A 22,914-nucleotide genomic window follows, 5' to 3' on the forward strand; every position below is an offset into this window, starting at 1 on the left:
ACCCCCTCGCCCCCTGATCTCTGCACCTGTGATCTCTTCCCTGTACCTCCGCTGCCTCCTCCTGCTGCACGCTTTCCCATCGGACACGCAGCCAACCTGTCAGTCAAGCTGGTTGTCGAGCGGGAAACCTGGAGAAAAAATGTAAAAGACGGTTCAGCCTATCCATAACTCCTGGTCCCACTCTGAACACACGGCCTGGCAAATATCGGGGCCCATAAATCAATAGTCCTGACAATAATGCTGTACACAAATTTTGCAATACACTTCCATCTGAAAGCATCAACTTTCAATTACATAAAATCATGACAAATCATGAGCAGCAAGAGGACACATAAATTGTCAAGCAATAAACAGGAACGAAAATCACCAGTCATGAGCTGTTCAAAATTAGGAAGGGATTTGGTAAGATAAATAGGGAAAAACTATTTCCACTGGTCAAAGTCAGTAACCAAAGAAACTTTAATACTCAAAGTTTGTGAACACATGTAGGGGTAGAAATTCACCTCCGCTCGAAACGGGGCGCCCCTACCGCTTTTTGCTCGTCAATATTGCCGCAATGGTTGCAGCAGCCATTGGATCGAAATTCAGCATTTTTGCTGAAAAAATGGAGCCAAGCAGTATTGGTTGGCAGTTTGCAGCGCTGTGGGTGCGGAGGGGCATTTGTACCGCGAAACTCACCTATTATTGATTTGTTGCTAATGAGCCAGCTGCTCCCTGGTCTTTTGAAAGGGCAGGGTTTGCAGCTAGGCCCTGAGCAGGGAAGGCGTTTGAGTCAAGGACATGGCTAATGCACCAGTAGCAAGGAGGGCAACCAGATTTTCCGACACTGAACTGGAGACTCTCATGGAGGCTGTGGAGGGAAGGAGGCGGGACCAAAACCCTAATGCAGGCAGACCAACTCGCGAAGTTTTCACGAATGTCTGGAGAGAGATTGCTGAGGAGGTCTCGGGGACCTCCATTCATGACCGGACTGCCACCCAATGCCGCAAAAGGCTGAATGACATAATTTGCCTGATGAAAGTGAGTACACGTTCCCCCAACTCTTGACCTTCCATCCGCAAGCCTCTCCTTCATCCTTCTGTTATTTCCCACCTTCACTATATAGTCACTGAAGCAGTATTTGATTGTTGAGGCCTGTATATATATATATATATCTATGTGAGCATTTTTGCAATGGAGGCTCCCTTTCATGTCACAGTTACAGCTGCATGTCAAGGACACACACTTGTGCACTCATTGCTGAGGCCTCATGAAACTGTTACTCAGCAACCATTCTTTGTTTTGCAGGCGAAGGTTGCTCACAACCGAGTGGAGCAACAGCGGACTGATGGTAATGAGGCTGTCATGCAGCAGCTCACTGCACTGGAAGAAAGGGTCCAGGTGCTAGTGGGCCCACCTGTTGCCTTTCCTGTGGCTGCCAGTTGTGCCAATCCCGCGGGGGGCAGCATGTGTAAGTGAAGGCCTTACTTTAATGCCATCTTTGCCTGAAAGCGCCAGCGCCTACTGCGCGTTTGCTTATGATAGTGTGCAAGTTGCAGCCTGCATGCGTCAATGCCCTACCTCCACCTCAAGACAGCCCTTGTGCCATTTATGTTTGCAGATGAGAGCCCGAGTGTGAGCCAAGACCAGGGACTTAGCGCTGATGCGACTGGGACGGCAAGCCAGGTCGACAGCCTTGAGGGCACTGGGAGACGAGGCTTGTGAGAAGCTCATGAGGATATTGGGAGGCCAAGCCAGTCAGACAGCCTTGAGAACAGTGGCAGCCATGGCCATGAGGAGGCTGATGAGGACATTGGGAGACAAAGCATGGACGAGAGCGAAGAGGGCACTGGCAGCCATAGCCATGCCAACACCCTAGAGGCCATTGGGAGCGCGAGCCTGGATGACACCCTGGAGGCCACTCCATATGTTGGCGTGATGTCCAATGAGGTGGAGGAAGAGGGGGATACTGCTGGCAGCACCGCGTCACTGCTTCCTACAGTCACACACGCCAGCTCAGAAACTGGGAGTACACGATCCAATCAGTTAGAGATAGCAGAGGGATCTGCACTGGGTGTTGCACTGGGGTCTAGCAGGCTGCAGCCTGGTGAAGGGCAAAGGGAATCTTGGGTGCCATCTCTCCAGGGGGCGAGTGCACACGCGTGTTCTGCTGAAGAGGACTCAGATGAGCCCATCGATGTTGGGGCTTATGAAAGAAGGGTGGAGGCCATGCATTTCCAGATGTTGGGGGCAGCGGCAAGGGTGCCCGAGAGCCTGTCGCAAGTAGTCAGGAGCGTGGAGGAGTCCACCTCTCGCATTGTGGACAGCTCTGCGCACACCATGGAGCCCATCTTTGCCAGTGTGCAGACAATGGTGGACTCCCAGAGAGACCGGCGGATTCTGCTATGAAGCCGTGTCTCATTGGGGTTGTGGCAGTTGCCATTAAAACACAGGCACAAGGGAACGAGTGTTTCAGTGCTGCTTTGGAGAGGATGGCAGGAGCCCAGGAATCTCAGAACGTTCTTATGCACTCTGGGCAACAGACCACGGAGCGTCTTACTGCTGTTCTCTCTGGTGGCTTCGAGACTGTGTCTGTTCTCATGCAGTCTCAGCTGAAAGCCATGCGAGATCTGAGTATTGCCATTATGGCTGGGTCCACCATGGTCCGCGGGGGACCTTCCGGTGTGGTGCCACACCACCGACCTGTGCTCCCTCAGATAGGTGGCGATGGTGATGTGCTGCCCCTGGGGAGTGATGCAGGCTCCTCGGACCAGGATGATGATGATGTGCTCTCTCAGGATCACACCATTCCTGACCCCAGACCTGTCACTCCGCCATTGCCTAGAAGCATGGACTTGCCCGAGCCAAGGCCGACTGAATGCACCGAGGAGGGTGCTGACTAGTCTACAGCCAGCCCTTCCAGGGCCAGAGCTGGTCGAGGACGTCCTCGAAGGACATCTATAGCTTCCACACAGGAAAGACAGCAGCCTTCCCAGACCATGAGGCAGCCACAAGGGAGACCCTGCGACACAGAGCAGAATAGGCTTGCGTAAGAGGGGCTATAAGGAGATGCAAAAGGGTGAGAAATGATTATGTGTATGTTCTTTATTCTGTAATAAATCTTTATTTTCTGTTTTCCCATATCTGTGCAGATGTATCATCTCACTGTGGGAAATAATTTGTGAAAGGGCTCACTATGATGGCCATGGAGATGCAAAGATGAAGGGTGAAGTTGCTATTAGCTCATCGGAAATGAGCAGCAATCAGATGGGTCTGCACTTCCCTTGCAAGGTTTGGATGGCGATGATACCTCCTGGGTGGCCGTCGACCCACATCCTCGTCCTCCTCCTCCTCATCATCATCATTTTCCTCCTGTGCCTCCTCCTGGTCCTCCTCCTCAGGTGCTACTGCTGGCTCATCCTCCAACGACTGGCCCCTCATGATTGGCAGGTTGTGAAGCATGCAGCAGATGACCGCGAATCGGGAGACCCGCTCAGGCGAGTACTGCAACACTCCACCAGAGCGATTCAGGCAAAGGAACCTTTGCTTAAGGATCCCGATGCACTGTTCAATTAAGCATCTGGTGGCTGAAAGAGAGTCATTGTAGGCTTGCTGCACAGCAGTCATGGAGTTGCGAAGGGGAGTCAGCAGCCAAGTGCAGAGTGGGTAGTCCTTGTCACCAAGCAGCCAGCCGCAATCTTGGTTTGGCCCAGCACACACACCGGGCACACCGGTCTGGCGCTGGATGAAAGCATCGTGGCTGCTGCCAGGATACCGGGCATCAACTGCCATGATCTTGTGCTGGTGGTCACACACCAGCTTCACATTGAGGGAGTGCAATCCCTTTTGGTTGATGAACATCTCCGCATTGGTTTGTGGCGCCCCCAATGCGACGTGTGTGCAGTCGATGACGCCCTGAACCCTGGGGAAGCCCGCAATGTGCACAAATCCGGTCTGACTCTCCAACTGCTTCTCCCTGCTCATCAGGAAAGAAATGTATTCCAACCTTCTCTTTCAGAGAGCATCTGTCAATTGACAGATGGAGCGATGGGCGGAGAACTGAGAAATGTTAGATATATCTGCAGTTGCAGATTGGAAAGAGCCAGTGGCATAGAAATTTAGTGCAATGGTCACCTTGGTTTCCACGCTCAGCGCTGTCCTCAACCGTGTCTGAGGCTGCAGGTCTGGCCGCAGGAGATTGCACAGCTCCCTGACAATGTCCTTCCTGAATCTGAGCCTGCGGAGACATTGGTAATCCGTAAGGTCCATGAAGGAAAACTGTTGCCTGTAGACCCTTGCACGATAGGGCTTTCACCCCCCACGTCCATGCTCAAATCTTCCTCTGGCAGCTGCCTCATTACCTTCTCCCTCATGTTCTTGCTGCTCCTCGCCTTCTGCAGGCTGCTGCTGGCAAGCCTCTGCCTCCTGTGCATCCTGCCTTCTTTCTATCTCGCCCACTATCTGGTGTGGGGGGGGGTCAGTGTACCCGACCCTCCTCCTAACGGCAAGTCTTTCCTAGGCCAACCTTTCTGCCTTGAGGTCTGTTGCCATTTCCAGACCCTTCTTGGCCATCCAGGACTGTTGCCTCCCTTGCCCGCTGCCTTTGGAGCCGTTGCAGATGGCGCCGCCTTCTCCTGCGTGTCTCCCTGCCGTACATAATGTGCAGGAGGTGTTGCGCTGCTGGCATTGAGCCCATTGCCTCTGCAAGCGCAATCTCCACAATGAGGCTTCTGTGTATTCAGATTGAGGCCCCCAGGCCACCAGCATTCGATGCCGCTGTGAAAAGGGCGAGTGAGAAAGTTTTGAGAAGCCCGAACAAATTTCGGCAAAAAAAATGGGGATGCACGCAACAAGCCTTTGATGTCCGCTGGCGGTCTTGAGCCGGCACAGTGCACCGACCCAAAACACTGTCGGGAGCACTGACAGGCGGCCGGTTGACTTTTAAAAATGAATTTAGCATCCGGGGTGGAGAGGCTGCGGAGCGCGCTCTGATGACGTCTTTAAGGCTGCATCTGCAGGAGCGGGGTGGATCTCCACACCGCTGCAGAAACGCCCGAGGAAATGTTTTGCAATTGGCGGCTATTCGACCACAAATCGGCGGCCACACGACAACACCGTGTGGCCACTGCTTTCCGGCGGTAACAGACCTTATCGTGACCTTGAATTTCGGCCCCCGTGTGTCTTACCAGAACAGTGCTGGTAGTAGAATCCCTAACAGCTTTAAAAGGTCAGTAAATAAATCGCTGAAAAAGAAAAATGTTAACAGGGGACGGGGTAAGAGCAGGAGAAGGAGACTAATACTGGGAGCACTTTCAGAGATTTGCCACAGATATAATGGGTCAAATGGTCTCCTTCTGTGCTGTAAAATTCTACGATTTTAACAAAAGGCAAACACTGAGCATACTATAGGGGGAATGAAGTAGAATTATTTTATTTCATCTTTGGATGCGGTAGAATCAAATAGCAGTGGAGAAATGGATTAGTAACCATGTTAGTTCAAGAAGGACAGAGGGAGATAATGCAGATAATAAAATTATAGGATTCAATGAAATACAAAAACCCATGGACTGGATATTCCAATGTGGTGGAATAGTTTTTCAGAAGAGATATGTGGGCAGATGTTTGTTTTTTTGCCACCTGGACATTAAGCACCATCTGGGAAGAGCACAAAAAGAAAGTTTGCTGGTGACAAACGCTCGTCTTTTGCAGAATCTATTGGATCTACCATTCATTTCAATGGAAGCTTTATCTGGCATGTTCTACTTGTTATATATGTAAACCTGTAAATAGCTTGTGTAACCACCAGAGGGCTTATCCCCTGGAGTCCCAAGGAATCCCACAATCCCTTGGGAGCACCTGTACTTGAGGAGACCTCACAGGCTGGTGAGGCACTCTGGAAACCTGCAATAAAAGACTACGGTCACATTTTACTTTGAGCTCACAGTATCTAGTCAGACTCGTTACTCACACATAACAACTGGCGACGAGATACAGATGACAAACCCAAAGATGCAGAGAAAATGGGCCCAATGGGCATCCTAGAGAAATTTTCGGAGGGAGATGATTGGGAAACCTTCGTGGAGCGACTCGACCAATACTTTGTGGCCAACGAGCTGGAAGGAGAAGCGAACGCTGCCAAACGAAGGGCGATTCTCCTCACCGTTTGTGGGGCACCAACGTATGGCCTCATGAAAAATTTGCTTGCTCCAGCGAAACCCACAGAAAAATCATACGATGATTTGTGCACACTGGTCCAGGAGCATCTGAACCCGAAGGAAAGCGTTCTGATGGTGAGGTACCGGTTCAACACGTACAAAAGGTCTGAAGGCCAGGAAGTGGCGAGCTATGTCACCGAGCTAAGACGCCTTGCAGGACATTGCGACTTTGAAGGACATTTGGAGCACATGCTTAGGGACTTCTTTGTACTTGGCATTGGTCATGAAGTGATACTTCGCAAACTTTTGACTGTAGAGACCCCAACCTTGAGTAAAGCCATAGCGATAGCCCAGGCGTTCATTGCCACCAGTGACAATACCAAGCAAATCTCTAAGCCCACGAGTGCTGCTACTAGCACTGTGAACAAAGTAATGTTGTTTTTGAATCGCAACGTGCAGGGCAGGCCTTACATGCCTGCAGCTGCACGTCCGCACATGTCCCAGAGTTCACCATCAAGGGTGATGAATGCTAGGCCATTAACACCTTATTGGGGATGATCATAATTTCCACTCATGCCGCTTCAAAGGATACGTTTGCAAGAGCTGTGGAACAATGGGACACCTCCAACGTATGTGAAGGCAAGCCGCAAACCCTGCTAATCCTGCAAACCACCATGTTACAGAGGAGGACAGATCCACGGCGGATCACGACGAACCAGAGCCTCAGACCGGGTATATGGGGTGCACACATTTACCACAAAGTGTCCTCTGATAATGCTGAAGGTTGAATTAAATGGACTCCCGGTGTCAATAGAGCTGGACACGGGCGCGAGCCAGTCCATTATGAGTAAAAAGACTTTCGATAAATTGTGGTGCAGCAAAGCCTCAAGGCCAGTCCTGATTTCCATTCGCACTAAACTGAGAACTTACACAAAGGAACTAATTCCCTTAATCGGCAGTGCTACCATAAAGATCTCCTACAATGGAGCGGTGCACAAGCTAACACTCTGGGTGGTAACAGGCGATGGCCCCACGCTCGGCAGGAGCTGGCTAGGGAAGATACACTGGAACTGGGACGACATCCGAGCGCTCTCGTCCGTCGACGACACTTCGTGTGCCCAAGTCTTAAACAAATTCCTCTCGCTGTTCGAACCAGGCATCGGAAAATTCCAAGGAGCAAAAGTGCGGATCCACCTAATTCCGAGGGTGCAACACATCCATCACAAGGCGAGAGCAGTACCGTACATGATGAGAGAGAGGGTGGCGATCGAGCTGAACCAGCTGCAATGAGAATGCATCATTTCGTCGATCGAATTCAACGAGGGGGCCAGTCTGTTTGTTCCAGTCCTCAAGGGAGATGGCACTGTCAGAACCTGTGGTGATTACAAAGTAACTATCAATCGTTTCTCCCTGCAGGATCAATACCCACTACCAAAGGCAGACGACCTTTTTGCGACGTTGGCGGGAGGAAAGAAGTTCACGAAGCTGGACTTGACCTCGGCCTACATGACGCAGGAGCTGGAGGAATCATCGAAGGGCCTCACCTGCATCAACACGCACAAAGGTCTCTTCATTTACAACAGATGCTCGTTTGGGATTCGATCAGCCGCGGTGATATTCCAGAGAAACATGGAAAGCTTACTGAAGTTGGTCCCGCGCACGGTGGTCTTCCAGGACGACATCTTGGTTACAGGTCGGCACACAGTCGAGCATCTGCAGAACCTAGAGGAGGTTCTTAGTGGGTTCAACCGTGTGGGGCTCAGGTTAAAACGTTCGAAGTGCGTTTTCCTGGCGCCTGAAGTGGAGTTCCTGGGGAGAAGAATCGCGGCGGACAGCATCAGGCCCACCGATTCGAAGACGGAGGCAATCAAGAACGCACCGAGGCCACAGAACGTGACAGAGCTGCGGTCGTTTCTAGGACTCCTGAACTACTTTGGTAACTTTTTACCAGGTCTCAGCACACTGTTAGAACCACTGCACGCCTTACTGCATAAAGGAGACGAATGGGTATGGGGCAAAAGCCAAGAAAGTGCCTTTGTAAAAGCTAGAAAACTGTTATGTGTAAACAAATTGCTTGTGTTGTATGATCCATGTAAGCGTTTGCTACTAGCATGTGATACGTCGTCATACAGTGTTGGGGATGTATTGCAACAAGCTAATGAATCTGGAAAATTGCAAATGGTTGCTTATGCATCCAGAAGTCTGTCCAAGGCTGAGAGGGCTTATAGCATGATTGAAAAAGAAGCGTTAGTGTGTGTTTATGGGTTAAAGAAAATGCATCAATATCTGTTTGGGCTCAAATTTGAATTGGAAACTGACCATAAGCCACTGATATCCCTCTTTTCTGAAAGTAAGGGGATAAATATGAATGCATCGGCCCGCATCCAGAGATGGGCGCTCACATTGTCCGCATACAACTATGCCATCCGCCACAGGCCAGGCACAGAAAATTGTGCCGATGCTCTCAGTAGGCTGCCATTGCCCCCAACGGGGGTGGAAATGGCACAGCCCGCAGATTTAGTCATGGTAATGGAAGCATTCGAGAGTGAGCAATCACCCGTTACAGCCCGACAGATTAGAACCTGGATGAACCAGGACCCTCTACTGTCCTTAGTAAAAAACTGTGTGCTTCACGGGAGCTGGTCCAGTGTCCCATTAGAAATGCAGGAAGAGACAAAGCCGTACCAGCAGCACAAAGATGAAATGTCTATACAGGCAGACTGCCTGCTGTGGGGCAATCGGGTAGTGGTACCCAAAAAGGGCAAGGACACTTTCATCAGTGACCTCCACAGCACCCACCCAGGCATTGTAATGATGAAAGCGATAGCCAGATCCCACGTGTGGTGGCCCATTATCGATGCGGACTTAGAGTCCTGCGTGCACAAATGTAACACATGTTCACAGTTAAGCAATGCACCCAGGGAGGCGCCACTAAGTTTATGGTCTTGGCCCTCCAAACCGTGGTCTAGGGTCCATGTCGATTATACTGGCCCGTTCTTGGGTAAAATGTTCCTTGTGGTTGTAGATGCGTAGTCCAAATGGATTGAATGTGAGATAATGTCGGCAAGCACGTCCGCTGCCATCACTGAAAGCCTGCGGGCCATGTTTGCCACGCACGACCTGCCTGATGTCCTTATGAGCGACAACGGGCTATGTTTTACCATTGCCGAGTTCAAAGAGTTCATAACCCGCAATGGGATCAAACATGTTACATCTGCCCTGTTCAAACCAGCATCTAATGGTCAGACAGAGAGGGCAGTGCAAACAATCAAGCAGAGTTTGAAGAGGGTAACTGAAGGCTCACCGCAGACTCGCTTATCCCGAGTCCTGCTTAGTTACCGCACGAGACCCCACTTGCCCACTGGGATTCCACCCACTGAACTGCTCATGAAAAGGGCACTTAAGACAAGGCTCTCGTTATTCCACCCTGATCTACACTAACAGGTAGAGAGCAGACGGCTTCAACGAAGTACATATCATGATAGCGCAAATGTGTCAAGCGAAATTGAAATCAATGATCCTGTATTTGTGTTGAACTATGGACATGGTCCCAAGTGGCTTCCCGGCACTGTGGTGACCAAAGAGGGGAGTAGGGTGTTTCGGGTCAAACTTTCAAATGGAGTAATCTACAGGAAACACTTGGACCAAACCAAATTCAGATTCATGGACTACCCCGAGCAACCCACATTAGACTCTACCTTTTTTGACCCCCCTCCAACACACACACCAGTGGCAACCGGCACAGCGGTTGACCACAAAGCAGAACCCATCACCTGCAGCAGCCCAGCAGAACTCACCACACTAGGCAGCCCAGCAAGGCCAGTTGCACAGCAGCCCAGCAAGGGCCCAACAAACGACTCACCAAAACCAGCATTTGCACCGAGACGATCAACCATGGAAAGAAAGGCTCCAGATTGACTCACCTTGTAAATAGTTACACTGTTGACTTTGCGGGGGGGGAATGTCGTTATAGCTGTAAACCTGTAAATAGCTTGTGTAGCCACCAGAGGGCTCATCCCCTGCAGTCCCAGGGGATCCCACAATCCCTGGGGAGCACCTGTACTTAAGGAGGCCTCACAGGCTGGAGAGGCACTCGGGAGATCTGTAATAAAAGACTAAGGTCACACTTTACTTTGAGCTCACAGTATCTGGTCAGACTCTTTATTCAGACATAACACTATTGCCAGTGTATGATCCCCTCACTAGTATTTACTTTTGGTGATACTCAATACTCAGGTAGTTAAGGAAAATCTAGCCAACTGATTTCTTGTTGTGCAGGCCTTATCTCTACCCATGCTGTGTTTTTTGCTCATGAGACAATGGCTTCTGGTGACAGACAGGACATTGGTGACTAGCCTAGCAGTGACCGTTTCTTACAGATAATTTTGAACAAGGAGCAGTAAAATGACAAGACTGCAAACATTGTCATTTGAACTTTTCCAAGTTCAACATCAAACGGCATATCACCTGTTCGTTTCTCATCTCCGTGTGAAAATAGTGAGAGTAACTAATTAGGGGTTAACAGAGGAGATGTTAAACTGAGACTCCCTCTGCTCTCTCAGGTGGATGTAAAAGATCCCATGACTCTATTCGAAGAACAGGGAAGTGCTCTCAAGGTCCTGGTCAATATTCTTTCCCCAAACAATGGTACTAAAACAGATTATCTGGTTATTTATCTTGTTGCTTTGTGGGACCTTGTGTGTGTAACTTGGCTGCTGTATTTCCCTGCATTACAACAGTGACAACTCTTCAAAGAGTACTTAACCGGCTGTGAAACACTTTGGGATGTCCTGTGAAAGATGCTATATGAGTACAAATTTTTCTTCTTCTAATATTTCATTTTGTTACTGAGTATTATTTTGTAATATGATTTTAAGCTGCAAAAATCTTATTTCCATTGCTACCACGATTCCCAGTATAAAATGCTACATAATTATCGAAAGCTTTGTGGTTATTGTTTTGAAGTAAAGAAAAAAAGACTTGGATTTATAGAGCACCTTTCACGACCACTGGATGTCTCAAAGCACTTTACAGCCATAGACAGAAATAGACAGTTTCTTAAACGATAAGGGTTTATGGGGAGCGGGCGGGGAAGTGGAGCTGAGTCCATGATCAGATCAGCCACGATCTTATTGAATGGCAGAGCAGGCTCGAGGGGCCATATGGCCTACTCCTGTTCCTGATGTTCCAAGTACTTTTGGAGTATTGTAATGTCAGAAACATGGCAGCCAATTCGTGCACAAGCAAGCTCCCACAAACAGCAATGTGATAAGGACGAGATAATCTGTTGCTGTTATGTTGATAGACCAATATGTTGAGGAACCAACTAGGGGGGAGGCCATCTTAGACTGGGTGTTGTGTAATGAGAGAGGATTAATTAGCAATCTCATTGTGCGAGGCCCCTTGGGGAAGAGTGACCATAATATGGTGGAATTCTGCATTAGGATGGAGAATGAAACAGTAATTTCAGAGACCATGGTCCAGAACTTAAAGAAGGGTAACTTTGAAGGTATGAGGCGTGAATTGGCTAGGATAGATTGGCGAATGATACTTAGGGGGTTGACTGTGGATGGGCAATGGCAGACATTTAGAGACCGCATGGATGAATTACAACAATTGTACATTCCTGTCTGGCGTAAAAATAAAAAAGGGAAGGTGGCTCAACCGTGGCTATCTAGGGAAATCAGGGATAGTATTAAAGCCAAGGAAGTGGCATACAAATTGGCCAGAAATAGCAGCGAACCTGGGGACTGGGAGAAATTTAGAACTCAGCAGAGGAGGACAAAGGGTTTGATTAGGGCAGGGAAAATGGAGTACGAGAAGAAGCTTGCAGGGAACATTAAGGCGGATTGCAAAAGTTTCTATAGGTATGTAAAGAGAAAAAGGTTGGTGAAGACAAACGTAGGTCCCCTGCAGTCAGAATCAGGGGAAGTCATAACGGGGAACAAAGAAATGGCAGACCAATTGAACAAGTACTTTGGTTCGGTATTCACTAAGGAGGATACAAACAACCTTCCGGATATAAAAGGGGTCAGAGGGTCTAGTAAGGAGGGGGAACTGAGGGAAATCTTTATTAGTCGGGAAATTGTGTTGGGGAAATTGATGGGATTGAAGGCCGATAAATCCCCAGGGCCTGATGGACTGCATCCTAGAGTACTTAAGGAGGTGGCCTTGGAAATAGCGGATGCATTGACAGTCATTTTCCAACATTCCATTGACTCTGGATCAGTTCCTATGGAGTGGAGGGTAGCCAATGTAACCCCACTTTTTAAAAAAGGAGGGAGAGAGAAAACAGGGAATTATAGACCGGTCAGCCTGACCTCAGTAGTGGGTAAAATGATGGAATCAATTATTAAGGATGTCATAGCAGTGCATCTGGAAAATGGTGACATGATAGGTCCAAGTCAGCATGGATTTGTGAAAGGGAAATCATGCTTGACAAATCTTCTGGAATTTTTTGAGGATGTTTCCAGTAAAGTGGACAAAGGAGAACCAGTTGATGTGGTATATTTGGACTTTCAGAAGGCTTTCGACAAGGTCCCACACAAGAGATTAATGTGCAAAGTTAAAGCACATGGGATTGGGGGTAGTGTGCTGACGTGGATTGAGAACTGGTTGTCAGACAGGAAGCAAAGAGTAGGAGTAAACGGGTACTTTTCAGAATGGCAGGCAGTGACTAGTGGAGTGCCGCAAGGTTCTGTGCTGGGGCCCCAGCTGTTTACATTGTACATTAATGATTTAGACGAGGGGATTAAATGCAGTATCTCCAAATTTGCGGATGATACTAAGTTGGGTGGCAGTGTGAGCTGCGAGGAGGATGCTATGAGGCTGCAGAGTGACTTGGATAGGTTAGGTGAGTGGGCAAATGCATGGCAGATGAAGTATAATGTGGATAAATGTGAGGTTATCCACTTTGGTGGTAAAAACAGAGAGACAGACTATTATCTGAATGGTGACAGATTAGGAAAAGGGAAGGTGCAACGAGACCTGGGTGTCATGGTACATCAGTCATTGAAGGTTAGCATGCAGGTACAGCAGGCGGTTAAGAAAGCAAATGGCATGTTGGCCTTCATAGCGAGGGGATTTGAATACAGGGGCAGGGAGGTGTTGCTACAGTTGTACAGGGTCTTGGTGAGGCCACACCTGGAGTATTGTGTACAGTTTTGGTCTCCTAACTTGAGGAAGGACATTCTTGCTATTGAGGGAGTGCAGCGAAGGTTCACCAGACTGATTCCCGGGATGGCGGGACTGACCTATCAAGAAAGATTGGATCAACTGGGCTTGTATTCACTGGAGTTCAGAAGAATGAGAGGGGACCTCATAGAAACGTTTAAAATTCTGACGGGTTTAGACAGGTTAGATGCAGAAAGAATGTTCCCAATGTTGGGGAAGTCCAGAACCAGGGGTCACAGTCTGAGGATAAGGGGTAAGCCATTTAGGACCGAGATGAGGAGAAACTTCTTCACCCAGAGAGTGGTGAACCTGTGGAATTCTCTACCACAGAAAGTAGTTGAGGCCAATTCATTAAATATATTCAAAAGGGAGTTAGATGAAGTCCTTACTACTCGGGGGATCAAGGGTTATGGCGAGAAAGCAGGAAGGGGGTACTGAAGTTTCATGTTCAGCCATGAACTCATTGAATGGCGGTGCAGGATAGAAGGCCTGAATGGCCTGCTACTGCACCTATTTTCTATGTTTCTATGTTTCTATGATTGAGGGATAAATATTGACCAGGATACCGGGGATAACTCCCCTCCTCTTCTTCGAAGAAAAAGTGCCATGGGATCTTTTACATCCACTTGAGAGAGCAGATGGGACCTTGGTTTAATGTCTCATCTGATTTTTTTCTGCTCAAAACCTTGGAGTGGGACTTGAACCCACAGCTTTCCAACATCAGAGGCGAGAGTGCTACCCACTGAGCTACAACTGACACTGAGAAGCAACAACTGACACTGAGAAGCAACAACTGTTTTTTCAGTTGGCAGCTTTCCTGGGCTTTTTTGAATCTGATCGTCAATTTTTCCAAGTTTTGTAAATTAGCAAGGGTTGCTGAAATCATACATCAAAATGCCACACTTTGTTACAGATGCAAAGCAATCTTAAATTAAAAGCAAAATAAACTCAGTCATTGACCTGGGCCCCAATATTTAGGGGGAGACGGGAAGGAGGAGTTTTCCCCCCATATGTCCTGTAGATATTAACTGCAGGATGTCTTTTAACTTTATTCTGCAGGTTTCCCACACAACAGCCAGCTTGCCTTTCAGCTGCCCGGCTACCAGCTGATAGCCCGCCTGCCTGCCTATTGGGTGGAAAAGGCTGCAGCGCAAGGCCACAGCTATGGAACAGAGAGCAGATAGAGAGGGAAGGAGAGATTGCGGTCAGGGGCGTCTCGTGGTCGGGGGCAGAGATGGAGATCGTAGTTGGGAGGGAGAGATCAATGTCACGGGGGAGAGATTGTGGTCGGGGGAAAGATCGAGGAGGGAGGGAGATCATGGAGCTGGCGAGAGTTGCTGATTGTGGCGTTGGAAGCAGGTAAGCTTGTTGGGCCGTGGGGAAACATTTCTGCTGCTCCTGGTCTACAAGCAGTGCTGTAAATGCAATTACCTGATATCTCCGGCCCTTCTCACCTCCTTTTACCTGCCGGGTTTCCTGAGGCTTGGGAACCCTGGCCGAAATAGGTTAAAAATAAAAAGCTTTAAGGAGGTACGCAGCCTCCTTAAAAACGTTTACCAACCAACCCATCTTCTGAGAGCGAATTGGTCACCACCCGCCCCCATCCTGCCTCCATTAAAACCGGAAGTGGACGGGTTCAAGATGGGTTTGGTTTGGGTTTGAAATTTTTCGAATTTAACTTCTCACCCAACCCAACCTCACCTGTTCTTGGGGAATAAAATTACACCCTAGATTCTGAAAATGACAAGCAATTATAATTGCCCTGTGAACAATCTCAGTAGTTTACAACCTTTACAATTTCCTGGATTTGCCAACTTAGAGCCCTGGCCTTAATGGAACAAGCAGAGTTAGCAATTACACATCAAATCGTGTTCTGGAGCTCAGACTATCATAAGCAACAGCATGGGAGTTTGCTAATTTAATAAATGATTTTTAAAATGATGGACAAATATCTTGCCTCTTTTTTAATGATGTAAAAATCCCATACCTATTCATATTTGTAGTTACACACATCCAATTAGAATAAGGATTGTGCATATACAGCTGAAAAGAGACATCTTTCAAATAACACCACACCAGATAAGGAAGTGCCCACGCTCGAAGCAATTAGCTTCTTCGCTTATAGTTGTATCAGCCATGGGTCAGTTGGTTGCAGTCTTGCCTCTGAGTCAGAAGGTTGTGGGTTCATAGTCCCACTCTAGGGACTTGAGCACAAAAATCTAAGTGGACACCCCAGTGCAGTGCTGAGGAAGTGTTGCACTGTTAGAGGTGCAGCCTTTCGGATGAGACGTTAAACTGAGGCCCCATTTACCTTCTCAGGTGGATGTAAAAGATCCCATGGTATTATTATGAAGAAGAGCAGAGAAGTTATCCCTGGTGTCCTGGTAAATATTTATCCCTCAATTGACATCACTGAAACAGATTATCTGGTTATCATCACATTGCTGCTTGTGGGAGCTTGCTGTTTGCAAATTGGCTATTGTGTTTCCTACATTATGACAGTGACTACACTTCAGAAGTATTTCATTGGATGTAAAGCGCTTTGGAATGTCTTGAGGTCGTAAAAGGTGCTATATAAATGCAAGTTTTTCTTTCTATTATCACTTGCGGCAAGCTGGTGACCAATTCACATGGCATTCAGTTTTTAAACACTGGTAGAGCAAAGTTTCATAAATCTGAAAATAGTAAATTTACATTTGTACCTTATAATAACCCTTGCTGCTTTTCAATCAAATTCTCATCTTGCCATAAAAACGCCTGTAAAATGTTGTTGTCTAGTGATATACAGGTATTGCAAATAAACTGCTGTCATCTTCATCGGTTATTACATTACACAAGAACTCAAAAGGGATTACCTTCACTATAAACAATTTGCTCGAAAATATCCTTATTTCTACAAAAAATAATAATGTCAACTAACTAATGCTCATACTTTGTCTGGGTTTTATTTTAATCTTTCTGAAGTCGTTCAATAAAATCTCTTTATCATAATAATCCTTACCAGTGATGGCAGGGGAGGTGCCTCAAGGCATCATCAGTAAGATATTTTAAGTAAACTATTACCTTGCATATGTTATTTAAAATAATCTACAGGAGTTTCATGAGTGTATTCTTTCTTTTCATATATTTTTATTATTCCACCTCCCCTGAAGGCAGTGGCTCGTGCTGAAATTGTAGCTCTTACTGGCGCTGGCGGGCCTCTGGTTGAGATTATTCAAATTCATGTGAGCTCAGCTATGATAGTCTGGTGATATTCTGCTTCCTGGGGTCAGAAGTATCAAAAAGGAGCAAAAAGTCTATATTTTAGGTCAGTCGGGTCGAACAAAGGCTGCAAAAAGGCAACTGGGAATTAATATATCTCAGATCAGTTTTCCCACTTAAAAACTAGCAAATTTCAATTTCGATAAGTGCGAGGTCTTACATTTTGGTAGGATGGATAAGGAGGTCACATATTGATTGGATAATAAGTGTCTAAATTGGAGAGAGGAGCAGAGGGATCGGGGGCACAGATACACAAATCTCTAAAAGTAGCAACGCATGTTAATAAGGCCATAAAAAAGCAAACAAAACACTGGGGTTCATTTCTAGAGGGACAGAACTGAAAAGCAGGGACATTAAGGTAAACTTGTATAAAACCTTGGATAGATCACACTTGGATTACTGTGAACAATTCTGGCCTCCATGCCATAAAAAGAGAGAGGGCCCGAAATTGATGGCCGCCGACTGCCGCCCACTGCCGCCCACATTCCTCTGGAAGATCCGCCCAGTGCCACTTTCGAGGTGGGCTGGAGTGGGTGGAAGGGGAGAGCCGCCGGGAAGCGCCCGCTGACGTCAGCGAATGCCGAGTGGCGCAACTGAGCTCCCGTCTGCCGAGCTCCCATATTTATGCGGGCGGGAGTTGCCGCCAGAATGGGGGTAGGCCGCTGGCTGGAGGCTGGTTTGTCTCCGACAGTAAGTATGAAGATCCTGAAAAAAAGCTTGGTAAACATTTTTTTTCCCACAGAGACTTACCTCAATGGGGTCCCCTGAAGGTCTTCTGATGGGTTTTTTTTCCTGATGATTTTTTTTTGCAGGTCTTTGACCTTCCGTGGGCCCATCTCCATCCTCGGCGGCACTTGGGCGGCAAGCGACTTTGCCACCGAGATTGGGAGCTCCTGCCAGCTGTTGCCCAGATTGGCAGTGTAAGTCCCTCATTTGTCGCCTGCTGACCTTTGAGGGACCTGGTTGATGAATGTCCCGCCTAAAGAACTATCAGGTACCTCAGCAGCTATTGGCGGTCCTTTGGGCGGGCAGGGGCCTTCACCAATTTCGGGCCCATGTAGAGGCACTGGAGAAGGTGCAAAAAAGTTTACGAGAATGATATTGGAACTGGGACCGCAATTTCCCCATCCTCGGCAGGTCCATGGCGGGCGACGTCAGTGGCGGGTCCCAGCCTCGCTGCTGGCTTTAGCCCGCTGTCCAAAATGGCTTTCCCCTGATTGGGATTGTTAAGCCCGCCCAGCGCATTTGCTGGCCAATTGAAGGCAGCGGGTCTGATGACGCCATTTGATGCCGGTTTCCTTAAAGGGTCTATGTGCAAATTTATTTTGACAGTAGTGCTGTTAGTGTGCTACAGCACTGAGTTGCCGCAAACACAGACAGACACTGCACAAAGGTGCAGGGCTGCACCCAGGCTCTCCCATGACTCCCTCCATATGCTTACAGGGGAGTCAGAGCACACAGGGAGATTCTCTTCCCTTCAAATGGCCCCACCCCCTCAGGAGACCAAAGCAGCCTGATTGCACATTGCATAGGAGAACACAATATCAGGGATGTCGTTAGGAGGACCAGACTGCAGTGGCTCAGTGCCAATGATCTCAGTAGATCATGAAACGTTACTGCAAAGCCACACTCAACCTCATCGTGCTGTGCCACTCATCACATTCCCATCGCTCTGCCTTCCCTACCCTATTCCTGCACATCCTTACTCATACCAACTTACCTTGGACCTCCACCCATCCCTCTCTATCTATATTATCACTTCCCCCTCTCACTAGCCACCCTTCACACTCATCCTAGTCCAATCATTGGATATATTTAAGGCAGATATAGACAGATTTCTGAATGATAAATGAGTCAGGGGTTATGGGGAGAGGACAAGGAAATGGAGTTGAGGCCAAGATCAGATCAGCCATGATCTTATTGAATGGCGTAGCAGATTCGAGGGGCCAGATGGCCTACTCCTGCTCCTATTTCTTATATTCTTATGTTTTTATGTAACTAGCAACTCTTTATTTTATGCAATGTTGATGTAAAGTTTCTGTTAATGTGGTGTCAAACATTGAAACCTTTATTTTGAACACTTTGCGTTCTTGGACAGATCTGTGTGCACTTTTGAAAGTGGTTTAGTGAGTTGCAGTGAATGGTGAGAAACAACGGTACCCCCCTTTTACGAGTGTAAAAGGAATGACTTAGGCATTGTAGGGATATTTTATGGTGTTGATGTGGCGGTGGTGCCAACCTGGCACATTATATGGCAGTCAGTGTGTACAGCGTCAAGTTAAGTAAATCTGGCCATGTGCTCGGGTGCTGATGCCCTTTGTCCTGTGCAGCATCAGTTGATTATGGAGAATTTTGGTGTTGTTATATATGTAGTGTATGGCTCAGATATGTGGACCATATAGAGTAGACACCTCAAATTGCTGGAGAAATACCACCAGCGATGCCTCCGCAAGATCCTGCAAATCCCCTGGGAGGACAAATGTACCAACGTCAGTGTTCCTGATCAGGCCAACATCCCCAGCATCGAAGCACTGACCACACTCGACCAGCTCCGTTGGGCAGGCCACATTGTCCGCATGCCTGACACAAGATTCCCAAAGCAAGTGCTCCACTCGGAACTCCTACACGGCAAGCGAGTCCCAGGTGGGCAGAGGAAACGTTTCAAGGACACCCTCAAAGCCTCCTTGATAAAGTGCAACATCCCCACCGGCACCTGAGAGTCCCTGGTCAAAGACCGGGAGGGCGCTGAGCACCTCGAGTCTCGACGCTGAGAGCATGCAGAAAACATGCGCAGGCAGCGGAAGGAGCGTGCGGCAAACTAGATTTCTCCACCCACCCTTTCCTTCAAACACTTTCTGTCCCACCTGCGACAGAGACTGTAATTCCCGTATTGGACTGTTCAGTCACCTGAGAACTCACTTTTGGAGTGGAAGCAAGACTTCTTCGATTTCGAGGGACTGCCTATGATGACATGAGGGAAAAAGGAATAGAAGGATATGCTGATAAGGTAAGATGAAGTAGGGTGATCGGAGGCTGGTGTGGAGCACTGGCATAGACCTGTTGGGCCAAATGTTTCTGTGCTGTCAGTACTATGTAATACTATGTAAGCTGTCCTGAAAGGAAATAAAACAAAGAGTGAATAAACCATCCATTATTCTGGATAGTGTTGTTGTTATTGTTTCATGGTATTAAGGGAGAAGTTTTAAAAAGTCTGAAATTGGTACTTTTGTTCACTTGGATTCTGTAAAATAAACCAGTTTCTAATTTGCCATTGACCTTGTCTCACCAGACTGTTCTTCATTTTCACCTATTGAAAAACGGGAGATACACAGGGGGAGACACGTGTCAGATTGCAGTAGGTCAATGGCAACACAGTGGGGGGAATTTTAACCTAAAATAATGGGTGGGTTGGGGGTGCATGTGGGAAATCTGAATCCCGACCTGAACCCTCCTCCAACCTGCCCACTTCCACTTTTGACGGAGGTGGGACCGGAGCGGGCAGCAATCCGCTGCCAGGAGGTGGGTCGCCTATTTAAATATTATAATGAGACTGGAAGCCTCTGCTTTAATCTCCAATTTGAATTTAACTTTAGATGGTTGGGTTTTGCAAGCCTCATGAAACCCACCAGCTAATGCAAGATGAGGACTGCTGGATCCAAGAAGTTATTGCCTTTAAACTTACCTCCTGGTTCCAGAGTCCCTACCTAACTCACCCCCTGTAATCAGAGAACACCCCCCAGGCCTCCGATCCCTCCCCACCACCCTCCCAGGCCTCCGATTCCCCCCACCCCCCCAGGCCTTCGATCCCTCCCCCCCCCTCCCAGACCTCCGATCCCTCCCCCCACCCCGCCCCAGGCCTCCGATCTCTACCCCCCCCCCTCCCAGGACTCCGATCCCTCCCCCCACCCCGCCCCAGGCCTCCGATCCCTCCCCCCCCTCCCAGGACTCCGATTCCCCCACCCCTCCCAGGCCGCCGATCCCTACACAAGGCCTTCCCCACATGCTCCTCCGGCACCTCCCCCCCCTCCCCCGCTCCTTCTTATTACTCCCTGCCCCTGATCCTCACCGATCACTACCCCCACCCTGTGCTGCTCCCAGCCCTCGATCCTTTCAGACACTCCACCTTGTCCCCCTGCCCCCCTCCCCTCATGCTCCTCCTGGCCCCTGATCCTCTTCACACACCTTCGATCCTGCTCTGGGCACCATGCAAACCCTCCCTCCTCCCTGAGGCCTAATACCTCTCAATACGGCTAGCTGCAGGTGGGAAACAGAGGCTTCTCATGCAAATCAGGCTCTGCTGTTAAATTTGACAGGGCCTGCATGAAACCCATTCTCGTGGGTGTTTCTAAACTGCTTCAGAGTCCCCTCGCCACCAACCCGCCTTCCCGTTAAAATTCAGCCCAATATTGCATCCCTTGAGTTACGCCAACATATGAATAGATATTGGGCAGTCCGAGTCCACTCTGGAAGGTAAGAGATATTGGATGTGCAACAATTCATTTATGCTTCAATGTTAAGTTGCTTTACTAATATTGCTTATCATTTTATCAGTAATATGTAATTGTGTGTTTTAAGAGTCTAAACTTCAAAACTCGATGTTCCATGCAGGTAATCTAAGGTTTATGATGGTCATGTAGGAATGATCCAGATGATGCTCGTGGGGATATGAGCGATCATTTATTCCTCTGGTCACTATGTACAGCAACAACGTAAATGTGTTTGTAAAGATTTCTGGTGTTTGATACGTTTAGTGAAGGATTCCTTCAGAATGTGTTTATGATTAAGCTAGGAAATACTGACCAAATGAGGCATAGAGACTAATGAAGGGACTGACTGTTGTATTGATGTAAATAAGGAACAAAAGTAAAATAAAATAAACAGATTTTTAACAAGCACTGGATGAAAACAAAATAGGAAATAACAATAAATACCCTCTTTACACATGAACTTTATTCTACGATGAGGCAGAGTGGGATTTGGTTTGAAGAAAATTCACAGCTAATAGTAAGAATGAGTGAAAACATTAATGGTAAAGAAGTACGCAGTATTTGTAGTTTAATTCAGGATTAAATATAAAAACCAAGTAAAGAATGATCATCTGATACATTAACCACTCTCTCTTTCTCAGATGCTGATTCCCTGCAATGTATGCCTGGAATTTTCTATTCGTACTGCAAATATCCAGCACTCAGCTTTTCCTATTTCCAGCAACATGGAGCAGTTGGATAAAATGAGCTATCAAACATGACATTGCAAATCACATGAAAAGAACAAAGTAAGATTTGTAAAATAGAAAGTCAAAAAAAAGCTATGAAAACCAGTACAGAAAATTGATAAAAACGTTTAAACCGTTAATTTTTAAAATTAAAGTAGTTTGCATTTAAAGTAGAAACAAAGCTCTACCTAATTATGAAATGCTCTAGGGAGTGAGATTTCAACTACACAGTTTCTGTTACTCACGTTAGGGGCAATACGTTACTTATGTGTCCGTTTTGGAAAAGTGCTTGTTTTGAGTCATTTGTCATGGATTTTAAGTTAAGGCTATAAAATTATGCATGTGAATAAATAATATTTATCTATACTTGAAGGAGCAATTAAACTCTCAATATTCCCTTTTAAAATAGTTATCAAGAATTACAAGTAATTTTAACATTCTTTTGTTAATATATTTCTGTGGACTTGTTCAAGCGTGAGTGCCTATGTCATCATCAGGGAGACAAATGCAGACAAATTTAGAATTGCAATGTCATGATTGTAAAGCACCCCCGCATCTTTGCTGATGTTAATTCATCTCCCTTCCAAGTGAGTTCCCCTGATGATGTAATCAACCCTTGCTGTTTAAACAAAATTATTTGCAAAATCAGTATAAACAGACAGAACCACCCCCACCAAAAAATTAAAGCTAATCATAACTATAATTGTTATTAAAGAGGCACTGACAGCCAAGCTTCCTTTAAAAAAAACTTCATGCATATTACTGCAGCCTTTAGCTTTGCAAGGCTAGGATTAACACATCTAAATGCTTTGATTGAATAAAGCAGACTAAAATAGCATTATTTCATTACAATTCTATTTTACATAATTAGCTGTAATCAAAATCCTACACTTGGTCTGCTGATCATTGACTTTGAATCCCAAAGACCGCAGAATTTAAATTCCTGGGAGGAAACTTTGTGGCAGAAAATAACTACTTTTTTTTAACAGCTGCCTCACCTGCACTTCTCATTTCCTATGAGTTGCGGTGCCAAAGCTGCATCTTTCAACTGTCCCTCTTTTATCTGATGCAGTGGATGACAGGTAATCTAGTTGAAAGTTCCCACAATTGCACCACCAGAAAAACACTGGC

Source organism: Pristiophorus japonicus, chromosome 5 (assembly GCF_044704955.1).
Source record: "Pristiophorus japonicus isolate sPriJap1 chromosome 5, sPriJap1.hap1, whole genome shotgun sequence".
NCBI lineage: Eukaryota > Metazoa > Chordata > Chondrichthyes > Pristiophoridae > Pristiophorus > Pristiophorus japonicus.